General features: G+C 48.7%; 1 protein-coding gene across 3 annotated transcripts in view; it reads left to right on the top strand.

The window, feature by feature from the left end:
- The first annotated feature begins 18,080 nt into the window (after nucleotides 1–18,080).
- SMOX (spermine oxidase) overlaps nucleotides 18,081–26,793 on the top strand; it is a 35,926-nt gene continuing 27,213 nt past the window's right edge. For 2 of the 3 annotated variants that reach the window (XM_037147795.2, XM_037147792.2), the window contains exon 1: nucleotides 18,081–18,255. The gene's annotated coding sequence lies outside the window, so the exon portion shown is untranslated. Of the gene's footprint in view, nucleotides 18,256–24,426; nucleotides 24,644–26,793 lie in introns of those variants that run through there. The other variant, XM_037147793.2, reaches the window with a different exon arrangement.

The following is a 26,793-nucleotide window of genomic DNA, read 5'->3' as shown; positions in this document are numbered from 1 at the left end:
TTCATCCTTGCCCCCCTCGGTGTCTTCACCAGGCAGCAGCCAGAAGAACTCAGCTCATCCTTTTTAAAAAAACTTTTTATTATGGACATTTTAAAACATCAAATAAACTTTCGTATATCCACTAGCAACTTTAACAGTTACTAACCTCTTGCTCTTATTTCTGGACATCTTTCTCTCTCTGTCTCTGTCTGTCTGTCTTTCTGTGTGTGTGTGTGTGTATGTGTGTGTGTGTGTGTCTCTGTCTCTGCTTCTCCCCCCAGCCCCAATTTTGTTGTTACTGCTGTTGTTGTTTGGCTGGTCTGTATATATCTTTTAGACCAAACTTATTAATACTATTGTTCAGATTATCTATGCTCCTTATAAATGTTTAGTCTACTTTGTTTCTCCATTATTGAAAGACACTTGTTGAAAATTTATGTGAAGGTCATGGATCTGTCAATTTCTTCTCATAATGCTATCAAATTTTGTTTTTACCATATTTTTCAATTTTAAGACGCACATTTTTTCACATTTTAATTTTTATATTTATTTTTTCATACTTTTTATTGGAATACATTTCATAAGCAAACATACCTTATGATTGCTTTAGCCAGATGAAGGTCACAATGAAGTTGTCATTGCTGGAGCCTGGATGAATTTGGTTATAGTTGTAATATATCATCATTTCATTTGAGTGATGTGGGCACATCATGTGTGGAAGTTAATTATCACTTTAAATCACCTAACAGTATTACATTAATTCAGCATTGAAATGAAGGTTGTGTATATTCTATGTATTGGAAGAGAGCAGCAAGGCAAAAGAACCTAGGTAGTGTTGAAGGAATTACTGTAATTCTATTTTTTTTTGTTTTACAGTGCAAATATCAGAGATTTTAGGAAATAAAATTTAAAAACCCCATAAGATTTGAAGCTGTGTTATGGCTAAAAAACTTGCCTGCCACTCACCAAGTGATATAACTAAAAGCTGAAGAAATCTCCAAACGCCTTAAATAGGATGAAAGGTATTTTAAAACATTGAGAAGCTGGTGTGACTGATGTGTCACATGGGAACCATTGCTGAAGCTTTGAAAATCAGTTTCCCAGAAACTTTCTGCTGACTTGGAACAGAAGCTGTTTAATTTCTAGTGTTGGGATTATATTGGGGAAAAAATAAAACCATATATTTAGGCAAATAGAGAATGATGACAAAATCACATGTTCTTTCAATACCTAAAAATTGTACTGTCAATTATAAAAACACTAAGTTAATATAGTAAACATGTTACCAAAGGAAGTAAGTCCCTGTTACATTCTATGTAGCTGCTCTTCATATAGTTTAATTTCCAAAACAGAATACTTATGAGTGTGAAAGAGGGAGCCATGGATACTTGTGTAAGGATAGCAGGGACTCTCCTAAATAAACCCAGGTCACCCTAATTTTCAATTACAAAGCAATTTCTGAGAATGACATTTTCCTCAAAGCAGTTATTGTGGCTGTATAATACAATGTACTGATGCTAGCTGGGCCATTGAAGGATTAGCTGACGGACACATAGAGTAGGTGTACAGGAACTGTGGGCCACCAATCCGCCCAGTACAATTGTCTTAATGCATTTTGTGGGCATATATTTGAACAATGAGACAATAAGCTCAAGGGGCAAAAAGAAGGAAAACACAGATTAGAGGGCCAGAGGCAGAGAGAATACAGTGAGAAGTTCTATTATATATTTAATGAAAGTTCCAGAAGTTGAAGAACAAGAGAAAAGATAGGGATGAAGGCAATATTTCAAGAGACGATACCTGAAAAGTTTCTGAAACTATTGAAAGATACCAGTTTATGGATTATGGACGCTCAATTTCAAACAGTCTACCTAAAAAGAAATCTGTACCTACATACATCATAGTGAAACTACAGAGGACCAAAGACATGGAGAAAATCTTAAGAGCAGCTGGAAAAGGAAAAAAAAAACACACACAGATTTCATTTAGTTAGATGACAACAGTTGCGAGAAGAAAGTGGAATGATATTTTCATTGTATTGAAGAAAATTCATAGGCTTCTATACCCAGCTAAAATATCTTCCTATAGAAAAAATATATATTCATGTATTTTTCCATTACATTTATTTCCCAGCCCTAGACAACACTCCTTTGTTGTGGCCCTGCCATTTGCCCAATTCTCAGGAGCTTCTAAACTGAAAAATAAAACCAGTGCTACCAAATGCTTTAGAGGGGAGAGAAAAGTAATTTCAAGGCCAGGGTATTGGCTGTCATTAGAAAGACTATGTCTATTTTGAAATATGTGCTGAAAACCACAAACAGAAAAATATGGCTTAAAGGAAACACATAATGGAATAATTTCAAGGCTCTTCTGTTTAAACAGGTGGGGTAAAATAAGAACTTTTAATTCAATGTTAAAAAATAAACCATAAAAGTGGACAAAGGATTTGAACAGATACTTCACAACAGCAATTACTGCTCATTGATATTCAACAGTAGGGTGCACACAGCCTATGGGGGTGGGAGGGTGGGCACACCTGGAGTGACCAGCTCAGGTGAATGGGGAGGCTGTGCCACTGAACCCAACAGGATACCTACTATAATAGGCTATTCTACTAAGCCTGGGAGATAAAGCAGCTCTACCTAATACACAGAAATAAACACAGGGAGGCTGCCAAGATGAGGAAGCAAAGAAACATGTCCTGAATGAAAGAACCAAAAAAACTTTAGAAAAAGAACTAAACAAAATTGTAACTCTCAAATGTTGGTGGAAAATAAAATTGATTTAGTAAATTAGACAATACCCAACAAAATATGTAGACATTCTTTCACCAGCTGTTAAACTGCCACATCTTTACAGATTAGTCATGAAAACTAAAAACAACTTAGATATAAATCAATAGGAGATTGGTTAAATACTTACAATATACTATGTAATGAACTATTACACAACTGTTAAAATAATGTGATAGCTTTGTGTGTGCTGATACGGGGAGATCTGAAAATATATTATTAATAAAAAATTCAAGTTTTAATAGAAAAAAGTGAGCAAAGGGGAGACAAGCAATATACTAGATACAGAGTTCAAAATGCTGGTTAAAAGAATGTTCGATAAACTTAGGGGAAGAGTAGATGAACTCAGAGAGAACTTCAACAGCATAAGGAAGGACACAGAAACCATAAAAAAGAGCCAGTCAGAAATGAAGGGTACACTGACTGAAATGGAGAATAATTTACAGGACATCAACAGAAGAGTAGGTGAAGCTGAGATTCAAATTAGTGATTTGGAATATAATCAAGCATAAAACACCCAATCAGAACAGCAAAAAGAAGAATCCAAAAGAACTAGGAGGGTGCTAGGAGCCTCTGGGACAACTTCAGGTGGACCAACATTCACATCATGGACGTGAGAAGAGAGAGCAGGAGATCGAAAACCTATTTGAAAAAATAATGACAGAAAACTTCCTTAACCTGGTGAAGGAAATAGCAAAACAAGCCCAGGAAGCACAGAGAATCCCAAACAAGATGAACATGAAGAGGCCTACACCAAGACACTTCATAGTCGAAATGCCAAAAGTTAAGGATAAAGAGAAAATCTTAAAATCAGTAAGAGAAAAGCAATTAGTTACCTACAAGGGAGCTACCCAGAGGCTGTCAGATGATTTCTGAACAGAAACTTTGCAGGCCAAAAGGTACTGGCAAGATATATTAAAAGTGATGAAAAACAAGGACCTACATCCAAGATTATTGTACCCAGCAAAGCCGTCATTTACATGGAAGGGCAGATAAAGTGCTCCCCAGATAAGAAAAAGCTACAGGAGTTTATCGCCACCAAAACAGTATTACATGGAATGTTAAAGAGTCTTTTTGAAGGAGAAGGAGAAGGAGAGGAAATATCAAAAATATGAACAATAAAATGGCAATAAATAATGTATCTATCAACACTGAATCTAAAAATCAAAATAAAGCAGAACAGAAACAGACTCATAGACACAAAGAACACTTTGACAGCTGCCTGATGGGAGAATGATGTTGGGGGAAGTGAGTGAAAAAGTTTCAGGGATTAAGAAGTACAAGTTAGTTATTACAGAATAATCCTGGGATGTAAAATACAGCCTAGGGGATGTAGTCAGTTACATTCTGATAATTATGCATGGTGTCAGGTGGGTATGAGATTACTCAGGATAATAATTTAGTAAGTTGATAATGTTTAATCACTGGGTTGTACACCTGAAACTAATATAATAGTGTATGTCAACTGTAATTGAAAAATAAAAAATTTAAATTAAAAATTTAAGATAAAAATAAAAATCTAATTAAAAAATAGAGACTGAAATAAAAAAATTTTGACATAGCCTTGGCTGGTGTGGCTCAGGGGAGTGAGCACTGGCCTGCAAACCAAAGGGTCGGCGGATCGATTCCCAGTCCGGGAACATGCCTGGGTTGGAGGCCAAGTCCCTGGTGGGGGGATGTGTGAGAGGCAACCACACATTGATGTTTCTCTCCCTCTCTTTCTCCCTCCCTTCCCCTCTGTCTAAAAATAATAAATAAATAAAATCTTTAAAAATATTGACATAATATTGGCTCATCAATTACAACAAGTGTACTACAATAACGCAAGAAGTTAAAAACTGGGAAAATTGGGAGGGAGGGTGAGAGTGTACATGAGAACTCTGTACATTTTGGTCAAATTTTTCTGTAAACCTGAAACTGTATTAGAAAGCTTATTAATATAAAAAAAGTTATGCAGAGGAGTTGAACTTTAGATGAGAAGTTTAGTGATGCTCAACCAATTTTAATTAGCTTGAAATTTTCTTATGAATGCACACAAGTGATAAGTCATAATTCATTGATTCTAAGACACACTTTAAAAAATTCTCTGAATAGGATGCATATTAAAATAGATGGAATTTTAGATTTGATGACATAGTCTGGCAATACATATGTCTAAGTAAGTCTAAAGGAGTTCTTTCAATAAGTATTGAGTAAAACCTAAGATTAGAAAGTGTTGTGCCATAGTTTAATTTGGCCAAGTTTAAAATAATAGCGCACTTTACAGTTGATGTGTCTCTGATTAGATGATATGTAATATAGGTGTATGCTATAAAATTGGCTAGGTGATACATATTTAATTGAGCTATTGTTGTCTTGGCGACAGGGATTAAAAGGGGATGACAATTTGAATTAATGATTTATTCTCTTATTTAAAATGACAAAGCCACTGACATAAAATATTAACCCTTGATTAAATCTGAGAAGTAAGAACATGGTGTTATCTCTTTTTTGGCTACTTTATTTTCCATATTTACATACATTTTTAAACAACACAGCAGAAATAACAGAAAAAATAAAGTTGAAGAAAAAATAGCTCGGAAACTTATTCGCTAGGGAGTCTTGTTGGGCAACTGGAGGACAGTGGAAGTTGGGGGAGGAAAAAGTCGGGCAGGCAGACACAGACAAATACCACATGATTCTAATTATATGAGCTATCTACAACAGTTAAATTCATAGGGACAGAAAGCCCAACCGTGGTTACCAGGGGCTGAGGGCTAGGGGTGGGGGCAAAGGGGTGTTCTTACTGGATGCGTACAGCATTTCAGTTTGGAGGGATGAGAAAGGTCTGAAAGTGCATAGTGGTGATTGATTGGTTGCACAACATTGTGAATGCATTTAATGTCATTGTGAACTGTACACTAAGTGTGGTTAACATGGTTAATATCTGTTATGTACATTTTACCACAAATACACACACACACACACAAGTTGGGCAGGGGAAACCAAAAGTCTTGTTTTGGGCATGTTGAGGTCGAAGTGCTCAAAGGCGGTTGGATAAAAATCCAAACTCAGAGAGGTGGTCATGGGCTGTAGAGGCAGAGTTAGCAGGCACCATGTTGGAGCCAAGAGGCCAGAGAGAGTCTGGGGAAGGGGAGGTGGTGGGTTTCAAGATCAGGGACTTCTAGCACTCAGACAAGGTAGGAGCATGCAGTGAGGTAGGAGGTGAACCAGGAAAGGTGGGATGGAGGAAGCTCACAGGAGAAAGCCTTCTCGGCAGGAGGCAGGGGTCAGCAGTGCAGTCCGTTTCTGAGAGACCAGTGAGGAGAGCACCACTGGTTTGACAGCGAGAGAACCGTTAGGGTTCCGGCAGTGTGCTAAGGAAGAAAGGCAGACTGGGGTGGGTTGGGAAGGAAAGAGGTGGTGAAGGGAACTATCCACATACTTCGAAGAAGTTTGGGGGTGAATATTAGATGAGGAATGGGTGGCAGTGGGAGGCGGGTAAGGAGGTCTAGGGCAGCCTTTTTCGTTTGATGAGAGATCCTGGGAGTTTGTATGCTTGTGGGAATGGTCCACTGTTCCCATAAGGGAGGGAGTGAAGGCAGAAACAGGAGAGAGAAAGGAGAACAGAAGGAGAGAGACGTGACCGGTGTGACCGGTGTGAGTGAGTGAGCGCCTTGGACGGGAGCAGGACACCTCCTCCATCCGAGGAGAACAGGGAGAGAGAGCGGGGCCCCCCTGGGGGGGTGGGCCTGAAGCTTTGGCGATGAGAAGCTAACAGCATCTGTTTCCTCAGTGAGGAGTGAAGCGATGTAAAAAATGGCTTTTGTTTTCTCACCAGCTGAGCTGGGCACCAGAAGGGGAGTCAGAGGTCTGGGGACAGAGAAGGAGATGCAAACAAGTCACAACGGAGCGAAAGGCTGCACCCACAGGAAATGCAGTGGGTGTGTTGAGCCCTGTGGCCCTGGATGTAAAAAGAGGCTAGTGACACAGTCGAGTGACTCTACCTAGCAGTGAGCACAGGCAGGTGGGACTAAGTCAACTGTGATTGTAAAGTGTGGTTCAGGGACCAGTCAGTGGTATGAAGTTCATCTGGGAACTTGTTCAAAATGCAAATGACCAGTTTCCCACCCCGAACCTAACGAATCAGAAACTCCAAGGTGGGACCCATCCATCTGTGGTTTTCACACGCTCTCCAGGTGATGTGAAGAGTTTGTGAGGCTCTGAACTACAGTGAAGGAACCAGAGACATGGGTCTGTAACTTGTAGGTGCCCACAGGTACCATTCTGAGGGGCAGAAGTTCCCAGTGCTATGAGCTCCGGGAGTGTCCTCTCTCTTGACTAGTGACAGAATCTATAACCAAACCCTGGAGACCGCCCAGAGTGGAACGCCACTTAAAGGAACTTTGAGCTTTCTAGTGAAAGATTATTTTGCAAGGCAAACACCATCTTTCAAATATACTTCTCTCCCTGGAGTTTGAATTTGAATATTGAGTTTCCTGTGTCTTAATCTTCACTCCTGTCCACAGTGTTGCGAGAAGACCCTGGACTTCCCTTGCCCTCTGGGGTCATGTTTTCCAGGGTCATCACAAAGACCCTCCCTGAGGCCTCTCCATCTTTCCACACGGCTCACTGTCAGTTTTCAAGTGTGTGGGGAAACAAGGTTGAATTGGTCATTCTGTTACGTGTGAGGACTTTTCTCCTGAACTGAAAGACGAGGATGAGTCAGCCTGTCCCAACCTCCAGGACCTCCCAGTGACTCAGACGGTTTGTTTAAGGGAGAAGAGCTCCTCCCCGGAAGTTGGCAGCTCCAGCCTCCCCCCCCCCCACCTGAGTCATCGGCCCTGGTGCTCATCACCATTCATTGCCACGAAAACTTGGAGAGATAGGCCAAGAGAGATCAGCGGTAAGTGGACCAGAAAAGAGGATGGAGCTGAAAGGCTAGCAGGCAGGAAGCTAAGTTTGTTCTTCATTCGTGGGTGAACCCACAAAGGGCTCAGTGTCTTTTTTTGAAAATGGGAGAAACTGTGTACATTATAACTTGAGTAGACCCAACAGTGGCCTGGAAGGATGCATCTGCCCCGAGACACACTATGGAAGTTTTCTATGCCAAAGGAAGTTTCATCCTTGAGGATTCCTAGGATAAGCTGTAGCCCGAGCAGGATCTGCAGGAGGGCTTCCACAGGAGGGGAGCCAGGAGGCCAGATGTGGGGAGTCTGGCCCGAGGCAGGGGAGCTTGGCAAGTAGGGGCACCAGTGGGCCACCTGTGGGGCACAGAGCAACGGTGGAAACACAGCAGCCCAAGGCTTTGGTTTCGGTACTGCCTGAGTTGCCAGCTCTGGCTTTCTTTTTTGTCTCCTTCATCTCTGCCCATCTCTGTTTTTCTCTATTTGTCTCCTCCCCTCTCTCCTACATCACAGAAAGTAGTGAAGCAACCCCCCCACCCTCCTTGTGGGTTGAGCATTTTCTTTCCTGTTTAGGTGGCGACTGGCATCTGCTTATGGAAGCAGCAGTCAACTCATCCTGTTTACTTTATGCTGACACAGCAGGTTGTGGTCAGCGAGGCTGTCCACCACAGCCTCCCAGGGTGGGGTGGGGACCAGGATGCTGACACACACAGGCACACACACTCGGCCATGACCAGGTCAGTCTGCCTTACACAATCCACAGGTCTTGGGCTGCCCTGCTCTGTTGTCTAGGATGCTGGGGTAGAGTCAGCTGGGCTGAGGTCACCTCCTCTGCGGCTGCCGTTGATGGCCCAGCATACTTGGCAGTGATTCGGGGAAGACCTCCTGACTGAAGACGAGTACACAGAGCACAGCTCCTGGGAGGTTGGGGAGGTCTCAGGAGTGAGAAGTGCAGCATCCGGAGGACAAAATGTTAGAAGGCATCTTGCTCAGAGTTCCCATTTCTACATAAGGGAGCTAGGACCACAGAGTAAGCAAACGGCTTGTGGAATCGGTTACCCTTCACCACATCCTCTTTCTGCTTCACCTCTCAGTGCTGGGCTCCTCCCTCTTTAATTTGTGTGTTCTGAGACACTTCTCAGTTGTTTTTACTCAGTTTCCCCAAATTTTGTGTAGTTGCTGCTGTTCAGAGCTGGGCTGGAGATTGACAAGATTTCCAGGGGTTGGTAGTATGAGTGGGCAAAGGGGTGTGAACAAGGCCAGAATCTGTCAGGGGACAGATGGTGGTACTGGTGGATATTTGAATAGAGGCAAGGAACAGAGGCTGAGAAAATGGTGCTCTGTCTTTTCCAGGTGCCTGACTAGGACCTGACTCCTAAACTTAGAGGTCAAGGGCCCAAGAAGGCAAAGGTTATCAATCAAAAGACCAAGGGCCCTGACTGGTGTGACTCAGTTGGTAGGGTGTCACCCTGCAAATCTAAAGTTTGCCGGTTTGATTCCTGGTCAGGACACGTGCCTGGGTTTCAGGTTCAGCCCCCAGTTGGGACGCATACAAGAAGCAACTGAACTATGTTTCTCTCTCACATTGATATTTTTCTCCCCCTTTCTCTCTTCCTCCCCCTCTCTCTAAAAATTAATAAATAAAATCTAGAAAACAAAAAAAAAAGACCAAGAACACAGAAAATCCGCATAAGCTGAGAGTCTAGGTGGATGCCCTCTGCTGGTTCGAGGGGGGGTCTCAGAATTCCTGTGGTCATCTTGAGCTTGCCATGATCTGCCTCATGGCCTGACTGCACGCCAGCTGGGGTGTGAAGAGCCAGAGAGACCAGGGCTTGGTGGGGTCAGCTCTGCCACTCATGGCTGCGTGACAAGGGCCCATGCTTCTACCAGGAAATTGTTCACTCTCTGAAGTTCATATTGAACTGGGTGTCCTGTATTTTTTTATTTGTTCAATCTGGCAACACTTCCAAGCCCTCCAAAGGGGAGGGGGCCCAGCCCCCACCCCCAACTTGAGGCCATTGCAGCAAAACCTGAATTTCTTTGAAGTCTGGGATTTCACCTCAAAAACTCACACAAACTTTAAGGTTTTCTCCATGTTTCTATCTTTGTTTGGATGTACAGTGGGTAATAAATGATGCTTTTTATTTTATGGTTTTTAAATTTTATTTTTAGATGGGGGAAGGGAGGGAGAAAGAAAGGGAGAGAAACATCAATGCGTAGTTGCCTCTCATGTGCCCCCTTGCTGGGCTCCTGGCCTGCAACCCAGGCATGTGCCCTGACTGGGAGTTGAACCGGTGACCTTTTGGTTCACAGGCCTGCACTCAATCCACTTAGCTACGCCAGCCAGAGCAAATTATCCTTTTTAAAAGGCAAACATTTCCCACCTATTTATACCCAGTCGTGGATTAGTTAAGGCCCTGCTTATCTCGATGGCCAACTTTCCAGGGATGTTTGCACCAGGCACCAGTGAAAGAGGAAAGGAAGAACAAGAGTGAGCTTTTTCAAAGCTCACGTTTGCTCAATTTAAAGGATTCCATTTTTGCCTTCTATTTGCCTTTTTGATATTTATTTAATTGTCTCTTCTTTCTCCAAATGGTGATTATTTTAGTAAAAAAACCAAAAAAAACAACAAACTCCCTTACTCAGTAAAATAAAGGCTGAGGAGGCAGAGAGAACCAGAGCGTCTGGGAAAGCCGGGAGCAGGCAGGAGGGTCCAAATCCCTGAAAACAGCGAAGGGCCCTTTCAGAGCAGTGGCTACACACTGGAATGACCAGGAGGCCCAAGTAGCACCCCAGGTCCCCTGTATCAGAACCTTGGTGGGTGGTACCAGGAGGAAGTGCTTTTAAAGCATCTCAGGTGGTTCCAATGTGCAGCTGACGTTGATATTATTGCTTTGGAGCTTTGCTACTCAAAGTCTGGCCTGAGGACCAGAGCCATCAGCCTCCCCTGGGAGCTTATGAGAAACGCAGACTCTCAGGCCCCACCCCAGACCTGCTGAATCAGGACTTGCATTTTAACAAGGTTCCCCGGGTGTGTCATGTACATTCTGAGAAGCCCTGCTTTAGTGGACCTGTCAGGAGCCTCATCTCGATGGGGTGGTCTCAGCAGGGGCTGGCCTCCTTAGTGGGGACCTGAAGGCTACAGGTACTGGCGTCTCTCTCCATCAGAGCCTGTGGCAGTATCATCCACTTCTGAGTGTATGAATTGGAGCCTTGCCACAGTAATGGAATTTGTATCCTTTGTCTGTGTCTGTTAGTGTCTCTTCATCCATACATCATTGCCCCATCAGGACAGCCGTACAGTGACCAAGGGTATTGGCTGTCCTCGTGGAGAAACCTAAGGACACCAGTCAGGATGTGTGGAGAGGACAAGAGAAGTATACAGTGTGGCCGTGGCTTCAGATTTAAGCTTTATTTACTGCATGGCCTGGTTTTGAGCCATGTAGTCTCTTGTTTTCTAACGTTGCCCCATCAGGTGGACTTGACATAAGTTATGAAAAATCTGGGTGAGCAGAGACACTCTTCATTTATGTTTATCAATCAAATAGAGAAATTGCACCCTCCATCCAGGAAAAACCACTTCCTTGGGCACATGTGACCCACCCCTTCTAGAACCTAATAAACTCCCTAAGGGCAGAGACTGCCTCCTGTTATCCCCAAATCACCGCCCCCCTCCTGGACACACAGCTCGAATTCATTTCCCAGCTTCCCTTGTAGTAAAGTGTGACTATGTGACTGGTTTTGGTCAATGGTGTGTGAGCAGAAGTTATGTCTTTTTTCAAGGTAAGGCTTTCCTGCTGGCTTTGTTGCCGCTAGTGATTGCTAGAGGCAAAGGCTGGATGAGCCTAGATTGCTGAATGCAGAGGAAAGCCATCATGCAATGGGAACACCTCTTTATTTTTGTTTTTATTTTATTTATTTATCTTTAGAGGGGAAGGGAAGGAGAGAGGGAGAGAAATAGCAATGTATGGTTGCCTCTCATGCATCCCCTGCTGGGGACTGGCCGGCAACCCAGGCATGTGCCCTGACTGGGAATCAAACTGCAGTTGTTTGGTTCGCAGGCCCGCACTCAATCCACTGAGCTACACCAGCCAGAGCTATTGTGTGGGAAAGATATGAATATATATTATTATTATGTTTGAACCACTATATTTTTGGGTCTCTTTGTTACAGCAGCCAACATTACTGTAACTAACACTTTTCAAAGCCCTTCTCTGTTACCCTAGCTGGTGTGGCTCAGTGGATTGAGTGCCAGCCTGCAAACCAAAGGGTCACCGGTTTGGTTCCCAGTCAGGGCATATGCCTGGGTTGAGAGCTAGGTCCCCAGTAGGGGGTACACAATAGGCAACCACACACTGATGTTTCTCTCCTTGCTTTTTCCCTCCCTTCCTCTCTCTCTAAAAATAAATAAATAAAACCTTTAAAAAACCAAATAACCTTCCTTGTTACTCTGCCCTCATAGCCCAGGGCAACCTGTTCCCTGTAATGATGGGGGTATGGAAGTGCTTTGTATAACTGTGCAGTGCTCTACACTGACTGATCAGTGCTTTACTAATGTGTCCATGCAAAAGGGTCTAAGTCAGCTGCATCAGTGTAGCTGAGGCTGATGCTAATGATTACTGACATCTAGAGGGGGCCCGATGGCTTAGACATTGCTTTCCACACCCTTTATTCCTTTTAATCCTTACCACAACCCTGAGAGACAGGCTTTTATCTTCATGCTCATTTTAAGGATGACAGAAGGGAACATGCTGGACTTGCTCAAGGCCTCACAGCTGATCAGGTGCCTGAGCCTGACCTTTCCCCCCTTGTTGTTCTGGGAGCAAACAATGAAGAACTGTTTTAGCTCTAATATATTCTGTACCAATTAGGCTCCTCAGGCCACCTTGAGGCAATAGGGAAACAGGTTATACCCGAGGCTGCTGATGCTGGTGATTTGTAAGAAGTGTTTAAATTCCAGGCCCTAGTTGAAACTGCCTATCCCAGAAATCTGTTCTTAAAAATAAGAGAGAAGTATTCTTTGGGGTTTCTGCTCTGTGGTACATTTTCTGCAAAGATGACTGTAGAGGAGTCCTTACATTCCTGTATGCACTTTTTAAAAAAGATTTTATTTATTTATCTTTAGAGGGAAAGGGAAGGAGAGAGGGAGAGAAATATCAATGTGCGGTTGCCTCTCGTGCGTTCCCTGCTGGGAACTGGCCTGCAATCCAGGCATATGCCCTGACTGGGAATCGAACCTTGATCCTTTGATTTGCAGGCCCGTGCTCAATCCACTGAGCTACACCAGCCAGGGCTGTATGCGCATTTTTTCATGGGTTGAATCATGTTCCGCCCTCACAGACTGGAGTCCTGACATTCAGGACCTCTGGATAGGTCTTTGTTGTGGCAGCCCTAGCAAACTAATGCAACATTCCACTCCTCCTAGCAAGAGGTGGAGTCAGTTTACCCTCTCCTCGAATCTGTGCTGGCTTTGGACTTTGTGTAGCCAATAGAATGTGGCAGAAATCATGAATTGGCAGTTCTGGGCCCAGGTCTTCAGATGCTGGACAGCTTCCATTTTTACCCTCTGAGGAGCCAGGCTGCCATGTTGTATGGAAGTCTAGACTATCCCATTGGAGATAGTCTAGAGAGAAGCCGTTTGGAGAGAGAAGCCGTTTATATTGTTCCAGGCCCAGACAACCTTCCAGCTGATGTCCCTAGCGATCTCAAATGCAGCAGAAGAACTGTCTGGCTGAGCCCAGTCACCACAAAAAGGGTTGTGGGAAATAAGAAATCATTGTTGTTTTAAGCAACTAAGTGTTGAGGGTGGTTTGTTGGGCAGCAACAGACAACTGAAATGTATTCTGGCAAGCACTCAACCCCTCTGCCACTGTTGTCCTTAAAACCATCCTTGCTACCATCCTCCTGAGTGGATTCTGGGTGACGCCTTTCTCCTCACATTGCTTACTTCCACATAAAAATCCTCAGTGGTGCCTCTGGCTTCAGGCCTGGGTGATGCCAGGGCCCCATCTGCCAAAGAAGACTGGGAAAGAGAGTTTCTGGCTTTGCAGCAGGGGTGCAAGATGTGTGACATGGCGAATTCCCTCGACGTAGAAGGGTGTTCAAAAGACACTGTGCATCCCAGAAACATGATGGAAATCTTCACCAATGGCGTATATATACATGGAAATATATATACTTACATATATATATATTTCTTTTGCGGGGGTGAGGTGTGAACTTACTGTGCGCTTGGCACACAGCTCTGGGTCCATTCTCCTTCTAATTGTAAATACTGTTCTGGCATCACCCTTCTTCATTCTCCATCCCTGTGGTTTGGATGGGATGAATGCGGGGGCTGGGCGTGTGATTCAGGCCCAAACAATGCTATGTGACCCAATAAGAGCTAATTTGATATAATTTTGAATTTTTGCTGGGATAGCTGAAAGAAATGAAGACTTGGGCTGCCGGCAGCCATCTTGCTGCTGTGAGGAGCAGAAATGAAAGCTGGAGAGAGAAGACTTGAGTCTTGATGATATTTTTTGAGCCTCTTGGTACCTAGATAAGTCATACCATTGGAGTCTTCTGTTATGTAAGCATATAAATTTTCTATTTGCCTACACCAAGCCGATTTGAGTAGGTTTTTATTATTTATAAGTTGTCAAGTCCATATATGTTTATCTTCTTATTTTTTTAAAATATATTTTATTGATTATGCCATTACAGTTGTCCCATTTCCGCCCCTTCATTCCCCTCCACCCTGCACATTCCCTCCCCCCAAATCCCCCCACAAGTTCTTTAGCTTCTACATTTCCCACACTATTCTTGCCCTCTCCCTGTCTATTTTCTACCTACCGTCTACGCTACTTATTCTCTGTACCTTCTCCCCCTCTCTCCACCTCCCACTCCCCTGTTGTTAACCCTCCATGTGATCTCAATTTCTGTGGTTCCAATGCTGATCTAGCTGTCCACTTAGTTTGCTTTTGTTTTAGGTGTGGTTGTTAATAACTGTGAGTTTGCCGTCCTTTCACTGTTCATATTTTTTTGTCTTCTTTTTCTTAGATAAGTCCTTTTAACATTTCATATAATAAGGGCTTGGTGATAATGAAGTCCTTGAACTTGACCTTATCTGAGAAGCACTTTACTTGCCCTTCCATTCTAAATGAAAACTTTGCTGGATAGAGCAATCTTGGATGTAGGTCTTCGAATTTCATGAGTTGGAATACTTCTTTTCAGCTCCTTCTTGCCCATAAGGTCTCTTTTGAGAAATCAGCTGACAGTGTGATGGGAACTCCTTTGTAGGTGACTGTCCCCTTATCTCTTGCTGCTTCTAGGATTCTCTCCATTTTAATCTTGGCTAATGTAATTACGATGTGCCTTGGTGTGTTCCTTCTTGGGTCCAACTTCTTTGGGACTCTCTGAGCTTCCTGGACTTCCTGGAAGGCTATTGCCTTTGCCAGATTGGGGAAGTTCTCCTTTATTATTTGTTCAAATAAGTTTTCCACTTGTCGCTCTTCCTCTTCCCCTTCTGGTACCCCTATAATTAGGATGTTGGAGTGTTTAAAGATGTCCTTGAGGTTCCTAAGCCTCTCCTCATTTTTTTAACTCTTGTTTCTTCATTCTTTTCTGGTTGGATGTTTCTTTCTTCCTTTTGGTCCATTCCATTGATTTCGAGTCCCAGTTTCCTTTCCATCACTATTGGTTCCCTGTGCATTTTGCTTCATTTCACTTAGTGTAGCCTTCATTTTTTCATCTAATTTGTGACTAAAATCAACCAGTTCTGTGAGCATCCTGATCACCAGTGTTTTGAACTGTGCATCTGATAGGTTGGCTATCTCTTGGTCGCTTAAAAGTATTGGCTCTGGGGCTTTGAGTTGTTCTTGTGCTTTAGCCATAATGTTTTGGTCTGTTTGTTCCTGTTACAAATGAGGGGGGAAAGCTTAGGTGTTCACTGGGGCGGGTCAGTCCAGTGACTGGGTAGTGACTGGGGGCGGGATCAGAGAAGGAAAAATGGCATTTGTTACTCTCTCTCTCTCAGATTTCGGTCCCCTCTGCCACTTCCCACAAGCAAATTGGGCCCTTCCGGTGCTGGTTCCTGGGTGTGTGGGCTTGTGTATGTTCTAGGACCCTGTGAGTCTCTCCAACAAACTCTCCTGTGAGGCTGGGAGCCTCTCCCGGCACCTCAACCCCCAAAAGTCTTTTCAATTGGTGCTTTTAGGCTTTATTTCCTGGTGCTCGGGACCTGTGTTGCACGGTCTGTCTCACTGTCCATTTTTTCACCTGGTTTATCTGCATGTGAATGTGTGACCGTGGTCAGCCAGCCGCCTTGTGCCCTCACTGGGCCTGCCCACTGCCACCCCACACCTGGGATCTGCCAACCGCTGCCTGCGCACCTGGGTCGGTCCAGCAGCCACTGCTTTTCCCTGCCTTGACCCCTCTTCACCAGCTGCCGACTCCACCCCTCTTAACCCGTCTGGATGAGTTCGTTCTTGTTGGACTTTGGTACAGTTCAATTTTCTGTCTGTTTTGGTTGTGTTTTTGTTTCTAAATCTTTGTTGTCTTTAAATTTGGTTGTACAAGGAGGTACAGTATTTCCACCTACACCTCCATCTTGGCCGGAAGTCTACGTTCTTATTTAATATTCATAACAATTCTTTGGAATGAATAGATATTTTTTATTAGCCCCACTTTACAGATGAGGAAACTGAAGCACTGAGAAGCCACATGGAGGCAGAATTCAAGCCAGGGTATCTAATCCTGAGAGCCCACTCATACTCTGTTCTCCTTGGTGTTGGGAAAGGATTCACAGAGGAGTGAGTGACATTTAACCCAGCATGTAACTCCAAGGGGACATAGGGGTTTGTTAGGGGCAGGAAGAAAGGCTTCTCGGTGGAGGGGTTAGCTTGGACAATGACAAGACCTTTTTTTTTTTTCCTAAGAAGAAACCTCACCTGAAATCCATCACGTAAACGCCCTGCAACCTGTTGTGAAGGGCAGACTGTGCTGTGGTGTGACCACTGCCACACCCACCAATTAGGTCCCAGCCAGAACAGGGATTGCTCCGGCAAAATCCCCTCAAAGACTGTTTAATCCACCCCTCCCCAGTGCCCCAGGTGTGCTGGTTCGTGGAACAGGCCCTTGCCCTAGCAAGCATGTAAGGCATTTTCCCACTACCTGGAGTGAATCAAGAACCAGTACCCTATCCATCCAGCCGGATTGTATGTAATTCTTTAGGGCCTGCCATGGGGTGGGAGGATATCCACGTCTTCTTGCTGCAGCCCAAGATCAGCCTCGTAAGTTCCCTTACTCTTGCCTGGGAAAATTTCCCAACACCTCTACCCACTCAGGTTCCTCCCACAGGGGAGCATGAAAACCCCTTCCTGCAGGGACCCCTCTGTCCTCCTGACCTCTGGACCCGTGAGGGCTTTTGCTCTGCCTTGGGCCTGGTGGGTTCACTGTGGGGTCTGGGTTAGGTGAGGCACCCTTCTCAGTCTGAAAGAAGGTTCAGGGCAGGGGCCTGGATTCCACTGAGGGCTTCCACCTCTTAGACTGGCTCTCTGTCAGCCGCAGAAGGCCCCGAAGACTGGTACAGGGCTGCAGAGAATGGAATTCTCAGAGACCAAGGGCTCCCTGCTCCCCCCCTTCACTAGAGCAAATGAAAAACTGTACAAGGAACCAGAGCAGTGCTTGCAGAATCTCAGGAAACATAATTTCCAAGTAATTGTGACTTCAAAGAAAGAAAAACCAAAGTGACCTTCACACTTGTATTAGCTTCGGTTTCTGTTAAATCAAAGATGAGGCAGTGGGCACCAGTACAGAGTATTTTCTTAGAGAAGACACTTCCACTCACGGTCGTGGGCTGCGCAGGGACAGACGGTAGCGTTTTGAGTGCCCCACCATCCACTGTTGTTGGGAGTTTGAGATAGATTCTCAGAGGCTAAGGGATGAGGTCGAGAGTGTGCCAGCGGGGTTGGGGAGAAAATGAGATTGGGGGTGGTCCTTGGGGACGAGCCGTCTGACCCCAGTGGAGGGTCTGCGGGAGTGAACGTAGCTTCAGGAGGAAAGAGAGGTGTTTTTTCCTTTCGAAAGGGCGGTTCCAAATTCCGCGGGGAAACTGAGGCCCGCGTCCTGGCTCTGTTGGTCCTTTGGCAGGCAGCCTCGGCCCCACGCTTTACCCAGCCCAGGACAGGCAGTGCTGGGCTGGCCACTCTTCTTTTGGGGATGGATGGGGGCATTTGGCGCCGGGTTTTGACCGGGGGAGGGGCGTGGGGCCCGGACGGGGAGCGCGGGGCTGGGGAGCTGAAGCAGCTGCGCTGTGGTCTCAGTCGCCGGCGAGCGCCAGTCTCCCCGCCCCCCGTGGGGCGGGGCCGGGGAGGGGCTGGGCGCGTTCCCGCCCGCAGGCGGGTCGGGGGCCGGGCCGGAGCAGACCGGGCGGGGTGGGCCGGGGACGCGAGGCGGAGCGGGGCCCCACACAGGCCGCGGCGGCTGGCTCGGGCCCCTACGGTCCCGGTGGCGGCTGGAGGAGGAAGCCAGGCGGCTGAAGAAGGAGGGGAGGCGGAGGAGGCCGAGGCTGGAGTGCCGTTCGCCGCAGACTCATTTCCCCGGCTCAGCAGGGAAAGGTACGGTGCGCTCGCTCTCCGGCTCCGGCCCCGGTCCTAGCTCCGGGGTTGGCGGAGCCTGCGGCCGCCGCGGAAGGGTGAGGGGCCCCGAGCAGTCCCGAGGGCTTGGCCGGTCCAGGACTCCGGCGGCCAGCGCGGCGCTCGGGCTGAGTGTGCGGCGTTCCCCGAGGCTCGTGGAGAGCGGTGGGCGCCGCGCCCCCTTCGCCCTCTTTGGGGGAGGTGGTGGTCGGGCCCGGGGTCCGGTCATTTCAAGAGGGGGCTGCGCGGGCCAGGCGAGAGTTTGGAGGTGGAGGGCAGGCCGGACCCTGCGAGCTTCGTGCAGCTGGGGAGCGACCCGGGCTCCTGGCGGGCGCGCTCTGTGGGCGCAGACAAAGCCGGGCGCTGACGCCCCGCGAGGACTGGGGCCGCCCAGAGGGTGGTCGCTGGGGAGAGAAGCGAAGGCTCCCGGGCGACGGCCGGGACAAGAGGCTGGGCTGCCCTCCCTGCGGACGTACTGGTGGTCTCCTCGAGGGGCGCTGGACAAGGGTGGGGAACAGCTCTTTCCGATGGGCCAACTAGGCTGCGCGGAGCTTGGCGAGAGTCAGGCTGCGGAAGGGGTAGAGCGTTGGAGGGCTCACATTGGGGAAGGGGCTGGGGCTGGGGCTTGTGGAGACGGCGAGGGGCCCGTGGACCCCCTCCGAAATTGCATCAGGAAAGGGCACCGCCTGATGAGGTAAGCCCTGTGGGTGACACGTATGGTAAGATGTGTCCACAGGTTGTTTGCAGAACCTGCTCGTGGTGGCACATCCGGTGCCAGTCCATGGGAGAGCCGCCAGTCCATGGGGGAGCCGCCTGTCCAAGCAGCGAAACAAGACAGGTGCCCCAGGGGTGATTGGAGTGGGCATGAATGGAGGGGTGAGTAGGCATGCCATCTGGAAGTATGTGCAGTGAAGGTCCCACGTCAGCATTCTGCTGCCTTCCCCCTCTTCCCTTTCTTGTGAGGGGCACGAAGCATTCCAATTCCTGCCCCAGGCCCGTGCCTCCAGTTGGGCTCTAAGGTGCTCTGCTCCCTGACCCCCATTCTTCAATTACTTCCCCCTCTCCAGTGTTAGAAGTGGCTTCTTTCCCCCGGATCATTCATGTGGTGTTCATTCAGGCTTTGGCACCCTCCTCCATCCCACCCCACATGTCAGCAACAGACCCACTTCTTGCCACAGAGCTTGGCCAGAGAGCTGTCTGTGCCTGCCCCTCTGGAGCACATCCTGTAGGTTCCTCAGCCCCCTTGACCTGGCTTCAGCCCATTACTTCACGGAAATTGCCCCTTTGCCCCTGTTCTGCCCTGCCCCCCCCCCCCCATCAGTGTCTCCAGTGATTTCCACATCCCCACAAGTAGGCCTTTCTTGACCACCCTTGGCCTTGTGGATCATTTTCTCCTTCTAGGACCAGTTCTCTCTCTTGGCTTCTCTTGCTTCTCTTGCTTCTCTCTACTTTCCCTGGCCAGCCTAGCCTTTCCTCAGTCCTCTTTGGGGACAGCTTCATTCCACTTTGACTGTTGGAGGATTTCAGGGCTCTGTCCTCAGCCTCCCCCCCCTCCCGTGACTCCCTTCCGTTTACACAGCCCCCTTGCCCCAAACTCTCCTTCTTTCTTAGGACTTTTAAAATCAAACGTTAATTTACAAACACACATTTTATTTATTTATTTATTTATTTATTTATTTATTTATTTATTTAATCCCAGAATTTATAATTTTCATCTTAAGTTTGTCTTATGTTTTTAAAATATGTTTTATTGATTATGCTACTACAGTTGTCCCCATTTCCCCCCTTTATTCCCCTCCGCCCTGCATACCCCCTCCCACTCACATTCCCCCCCTTTAGTTCATGTCCATGGGTCATACATATAAGTTCTTTGGCTTCTGCATTTCCTATACTATTCTTGCCCTCCTCCTGTCTATTTTTACCTACCATTTATGCTACTTATTCTCTGTACCTTTTTCCCCTCTCTCCCCCTCCCACTGCTCCACTGATAACCCTCCATGTGATCTCCATTGTTGTGATTCTGTTCGTGTCCTAGTTGACAAACACAGATTTTAAATGCACATCATTTTCATCCTCATGATTGTAAGTGGCAGATTTTGTCTCTAGCCACCCATGGGATGAGTTATGGTGTCCTCGATATGTCGTGGTGTGGAAAGCTCCCGGGTGGTCTTCGTGCGGACGAGACAGAACCTGACCGCACTCCCTGAATCCTCCGCAGCCTTCCCATCTCGGTGAACCCACCCAGCTTTAAAGACAGGGAACCAGGTGGTTCCCTCCCCTCCCACAGTCTATCCAACAGCAAATCCTTCTGGTTCTTTCTGCAAAATCTATCCCAGGCTCTGCCTTCACTGCAACCACCCCAATCTGTTGCCCTAGGGCCAGCCACGTTTTCTGTCTTATCTGTTAGAGTAGCTACCTGGTCCCCAAGTCCTCACCTGCTCTCTTCTGATCTCTTATAACAGAAAGTATTTAGAAAAAATATCTATTAGATAATCCCATTCTCTAAGACCCTCCGGAGCTCCCTATTGCACTTGGAACACAATTTCAAAGCCTTCCCCCTAGCCTATGAGCGCCTTTGTGCGCTGGCCTTCTCAGACTTCCTCCAGCCTTTCCTTGTCCCTGTGTATTCTTCCTGATAGCCACACCTGAATCACTTTGCCCCTGAATATCCCAAAGTTTTTTCCGCCCTCAAGTCTCTGCTTGTGCTGTTTTCTCTGCCTGGAGAGTTCTCCCAGGGTTTCTTTCTGGCTGGCGTGGCTCCGTTTTATTGTCTCAGCTGAAGTCTGTCTTTTTCACACGCCTTCCCAGCCTTGGGAGAGGGCCCCTCCCCACCCCCAAATTCATCATCACTCCTGTTTTACTTTCTTCATTGTATTTATCACAGCCTGTAACTATTTGTTACAATTCTCTTTTTACTTTGTCTGGGTGGAACCTTGACTGAATGGCCCACTGCTGTATCTGGAGCATGTCCACAGGGCCTGGCGCATAGCTGCTCAGGAGATCTTGAGCCAGGTGGAAGTTCGGGGCTGGGCTGGGCAGGAAGAGGTGGGTTTTGCAATTAGCGAGGGAGCCCCCTTTAAGCCTCAAGTAACATCACAGATTTTTATTTTCTTTCCACCAAAGAAGTTGTGCAAATAAATGGCTGCAAGAATCTGAGGGGGCCAGTGGGATGTGAAACAGGAAAGTAGAGAAGGTACAAGTGTCTTGAAAGCAGGCCTGTGTATCTGGGTGCAGGGGACTGGGAGGCCTGAGGGATTTGGGGTCGGTGGGGGTCGCTGTGGGTCGGGGATACATGACTTCTTTGCTCTCTTTGGTGGAAATCCAGGCTGGGTGTGTGTGTTCTCTAACTCAGGAGCTGGGAGTGGTCTGGGCAGCTCAGAGTTTATTTCAGGCTACTCCCTTGGGTGACGGATGGGTGCCCATACCCAGAGGGTAGGGAGTTGAAAGAATGGAACAAACTGGGGTTGCGGGTCTCTCCATTAGACCTTGTCCTTCCACCTATAGCTCCCTGCTTTGCACAGAGCAGCCAGCTGAGAATTGAATTGTGTGGCCAGTGTTCCCAGAATGGACAGCCAAGAGCCAGGGGGCCTCAGATCTGGGAGGGAGGGGAGCTGGGCCCTGGACAGGCAGACTGGTGATGGACCTGGGTCACACTGTGAGGTGGGTGCTGGAACTGGGGGATCGGGGTCCAGATCTAGAGTTGGGCTGGCAAGACTAAGAAAGACCTTGACCTGGGATAGATGGGAGCAAGGACGATATCCTGGGTGGGAAATCAGAGAGGCCAAGAGGCTGGGCCAGGGTCCTGCTACACTCACTGTGTTAGGAAATGTTCTAACAACTTCACAGATATTAACTCCTTTAGTCCTCTTAACAGCTCTGTAAGGTAGGTCTTCTTCCACTTAACAGATGGGAAGACTGAGGCATGGTCATAGGATGCAATAGCGTCAGAGTAAGGATTTGAACCCAGGTGACCAGAATCTTTGTTTAAACTACCTCACCCTGCCTCTCCTCTCATGCCTCTCAGAGAGTCCCCATCTGAAGACTTCTTAACAAACGTGGTTTTTCCAGACTTCCAGACATGCAGGTGACAGGCAGGCAGCATGTCTTGGGGACTGGTGAGGTGGGAAAGAAATAGCCACAAAGTAGAAGGGATCCTCGTTCAGTGAGGTTCTCGCTACATGTCCCACGTTTTCTCAGGAGGGGCGCAAAAAGGCATCACACACACTGTGATATTAGGGTGCTGGGGACGTCAACTTCTTTTGGCATAAAAGACCCTGCTTGAGATGCCAGCATTAGACCCTCTGGGTTTAGCATTGCCCCACTGCCCGCTTCGTCTGCCCCCTGGAGAGCCCAGGGAGGTCAAGAAGAGGCTCTGCAGATAAACCGGCCTGTTTTGGATTCCATCTAGAATGTTGTGAGGGAGAGCTTCTGGCATGGCCTTGGGAAACCCGGACGGCGGCTGGGTTGAATGTGGGAGCCAAGCTGGGTGAACAGAGAAATGGGAACTGAAAGGAGCCCAATCCACTTCGGTGTTGGGCCTGCCCTTCCCTCTCTTTTCTGTTTGTAAAAGGGGATTAGAGAGGCTTTCTGCCTTTGCTCCTCAGGGGTCCTAGAAGCCGGGAACTCCTCAGGTCACATGTTCCAGCGCCTTCTTGCAGACCCGTGTGAAGGAGGACTTCCCATGGGGCATCAGCCCGCAGGAACCGGGCCAGGAAGGAGGGAGCTGGGAGGAGGGTGTGGCAGCCCTGGCCTGCGAGGCTTTCCTGTCTGGTCATGAAAGGGTGCCTCTGGGCAGGTGACTCGGCCTCCCAGGGGCAGTTGGCTGGCCAGCCAGGGATTTGCTGACCACACAGGGATGGAGTCTCTTTGCTGCAATGTCCGAGCCCCAGAGTTAAGGGATCTGCTCCTCTGTCTTGGCAGAGTCTGCTAGGCCGCCAGGAAAGGACGGAGGCAGAGCCGGTGGCATTCTCTTCTGTATTTGGGGAAACTGAGGCACAGAGCAAGCACATTGCTGCTAGTTCTGGGGAGTGCCCTTTCTTCGGCAGGGGGTGTACAGGAGGCTTATCCGTGCCGCCTGAGTCCTTGTCTGTCGGGTTGAGGTGCAGGCTCTGGCAGAGCCAGAGGCTGGCAGGCACGGGCCGAGGCTGGGCTTCTGGACGACTGGATGTGGGGCTTTGTTCCCTTCGGGCATCACTTGGCGTCTCCTGTGCCCCAGCCCAGTGCTTACAACCACTGGGAACACAGGACAGGGTTCCCTGAGGTCTCCTGGCAATGCGAGTGCAGCTCAGACCAGCTTCCTCGAGGAGGCAGTGCTTTTACAGGGCCCTGAAGTCCTGAGTGGCCGTGGCCAACAGAGGAGGGATGGCATTTCTAATGGGGGGGTGGGGGTGGGGGCAAGCCTGGAGAAGTGGGCGGAAGGCACGTTGCAGAAGGCCTTGACCGCCAAGCTGCTGAGTCTGGACCTGATTCCCTCGCCCCCCCGGGAGCCACTGGAGGTTGTGGGTCCCAGGTGCAATGACTTGATGAGAACAGTGGTCTGTAAGAGTGCATCTGAAACTCCAGCAGACAGTGGCTGACCTGGGAAGTGTGGTAAAATGTAGGTTCTAATTCAACAGGTCTGTGGTGGGGCCTGAGATTCTGCATGTCTACCAGGCCCCTGGGTGGGGTGACGCAGCAGGTCCGTGGGCCACCTTTACGCAGCGAGGGGTTGAGATTGAGCACTTGGGCCAGGCAGGTACACGAATGCGCGCAGGTCAGGTGAGACCAGGAACAGGTAAAGGGGGGCCGTCCGGGCTCCTGTGGACTGTGTTGGGAGGTGTGGGGACTGTCTGTGGGGGCTGAGATGGAGGCAGGGTAGAGGAGCAAGATGCAGGGTGCTGGGACGTGGGGCTGGCTGAGGGGTCTTTAGGGTCCTGGGCGTCAGGCCAGGACGCAGGACTTATGTCCAGGGTGTTTGGCAGTGATGAGCTCCCAAGACCACAAGGGGGTGTCTTCGGTGACTGGGCCAGGGCAGGTGACATGCCTGCAGCCTGTAGGCCTCTTATCTTTTCCCACAGCCGAGCCCTGTGGGCAGCCAATCTGGGGCGAGCATTCTTCCTCCCTCCAGGGTTGGCCCGAGGAGATTGGGGTAACAGCTGACTTCAGCCCCAGATATAACGTCTTCTAAAAGCCCCTAGAATCTTCCCAGCTGCTGAGCCATCCCTCCCGAGAGGGCAGCGTCCCTGCCTGCGTGAGTCCCTGTAGCCACCACCAATGGTTACAGGAGCCGCTGCTTTCGAGGTCTTCTCTCACTGGGCCCCCTTCCGAGTGTGCCTGGAGGGGGGGCGCCCAGATGCTTCTCTCTGCTGTGCTCCTGGCTGGGCCACTACAGGCAAGTGTCTGGTCCCCTCTGAGGGCTTGCTTTCCTGTAAACTGAGGGATTCTGTTCTCTCCCTGGGGTGCAGGGGAGAGGGTCACAGGGTTTGTTGGGTGGCCTACAGCTTCTTCCTAGAACAGCAGCTGAATGTGTTTTAACTTTGGTTTATAATATTAAAACTTGCGCGCTAATGATGGAGTAGAATGAGCAGTTTGCGTGGAACTGTCCAGTGCGCTTTGGGGGTCCCCCAAGGCCCTTTGCCTTCTGGACTTGGCAGGCATGGGGTGCAATGTCTGAGGGTCCTTCAGACCCTGGCAGGACGGCCGTCAGTCACCTCACCCAAAGGAAGGTGGGAAGGTTCTGCAGCCTGGGCAGTGCCAGGAGTGGCTCTCCAGCTGAATTCCCCAGGTGTCCCCGCACCTCCTAAAAGGTCGGTAGGGCCCAGTGTCTGCCTGTGTGCCCTCTGCTTTGCCAGGCTGTTCTGAGGAGGTGGGAGGGTGTGGCATTTCCCAAAGGCTGTTCTGGGAGATTTCAAGGGTTCAGGGGATAAATAAGGGCAGACACTGGCAACTTCACTCGACCACCATGTGGGAGATTCTGAATACCTTTTAAGAGAATGAAAGGTTCTGACAAGCCCTGCAGCAAAGAAACCATTTAGTGTCTCCCAGAACACTAAACCTGACCAGTATCTGACCACGGAAATCTGGTTTTTGAAGACTTCCTAATGCTATCCCACTGAGCGGGCAAACTGGGCAGGTGGAGGCTGACGTCGAGTGATGCCGCTGCTCCGTGAGAGAGCACCAACGCCGTCCGGCACCCACGTCCGGAAGTGCTGGACAGGGGAGGGAGGATGGATGGGCGACTTCCTGGGGGAGGTGGACTTGGTGGGGCGGGTGCCGTTTGGACAGTCAGAGGAAGAAAAGGGCACTACAGAGGGAGGGATGGCCTGAAGGGGATGGGGTCCAGAGCCAGCTCTGGGTTCTTGTGGCAGCAGTTCTGCTTCCCTGCGGGGGAGGGGGAGAGACCTAGGACCCAGCGATAGCTGGGCCTGGGTCTTTGGGGTTCTGGGAGTGCCTCCCCCACCATCTCCTCGCTCTAGAAGCCCTCTCCCAGCCGTTCATCTCAGAGCTAGGGTTGGGACCTCTGGGCAAGAAGGCCTCTTGGTGCCTCAGTTTACTCATTTGTACTGTGGGAATAACAGTGTTTCCCTTGTCGGGTTGTTGTGATAATTGAGGTACCTGTTGGCTGCTCTTAGTGCGAGTGACATGGCTACAGGTGGTGTCTCCAGGAGGGTCCCAGGGAAGGGGACAGAGGTCAGGGAAGAGAGTGGCACAAAGGCCAGCAGAGAGCATGGTGAGGTCTGGGGTGAGGTCCTGATTAGACCGGAGAGCAGAAGACAGAGTGAGGGCGAGGGGAGCCAGGTCTGGCTTCCTGGAGGAGTGGCCAGCAGGTGGGTAGATGTGGGCAGAATGAGGAGATTTCACAGGCCGTGTTGGGCCCTGGGTGTGCGAGTCAGGGGATCTGGTGGGTGAGTGTTGGAGATGGGAGCCGAGGGCGGGGAGAGGTGCCTGCCTCCATTCATTAGACCACAGGGAGCTGTGGCCGGTTTTTGAGCAGGGCGGTGTGTGAGTGAGAAGCATGGCAGGTGTGTGACGGTGGGTTGAAAGTGCAGGACGCTCCCCTCGCCCCCCCCCCCGCCCCGCCCCCCGCCGGCACTGGGCTTCCTCACTGAATAGCTATGTCCCTGCACAACTCAAAGCATGGGGAGAGGTCAGGTTGCTTGCATGACCCTTATCCTCAGATTCTCGGAGTTCTGAGTCATTTTCCCCAAAAGGTTGAGAATCTCATCCTGTCGCCATCCTGGAAAGGGTGTTGCAAGTGCAGGAAGGGAGCAGGGGGAGTTCCAGGCCCCCTGCTCCCTTCTCTCTCTCCTCCCCTGTGGTTGGTGGGGGCGGTCAGTGAGGCCACTCTGCCTTGCCCCTTGCCACAACTCATTTCCTCTGAACTGTGAGGACTCTTTGTTCAGCAGCTCAGGTGGGGGTGATGGGGTGCATTCAGACAGTGACCCAGGGGAAGTCCCTTTAATAGTGTAGGACCGGGCAGACAGGGGCTCTGACAGAGGATGCTCAGCCAGCTTGCTTACCCAGCCCAGCGACACTCCCCTG

Source organism: Artibeus jamaicensis, unplaced genomic scaffold (assembly GCF_021234435.1).
Source record: "Artibeus jamaicensis isolate MK-2021 breed Jamaican fruit bat unplaced genomic scaffold, CSHL_Jam_final contig_685, whole genome shotgun sequence".
Classification (NCBI taxonomy): Eukaryota; Metazoa; Chordata; class Mammalia; order Chiroptera; family Phyllostomidae; genus Artibeus; species Artibeus jamaicensis.
Note: the sequence above shows the minus strand (reverse complement) of the source record. Positions and strands in the feature narration are given on the sequence as shown.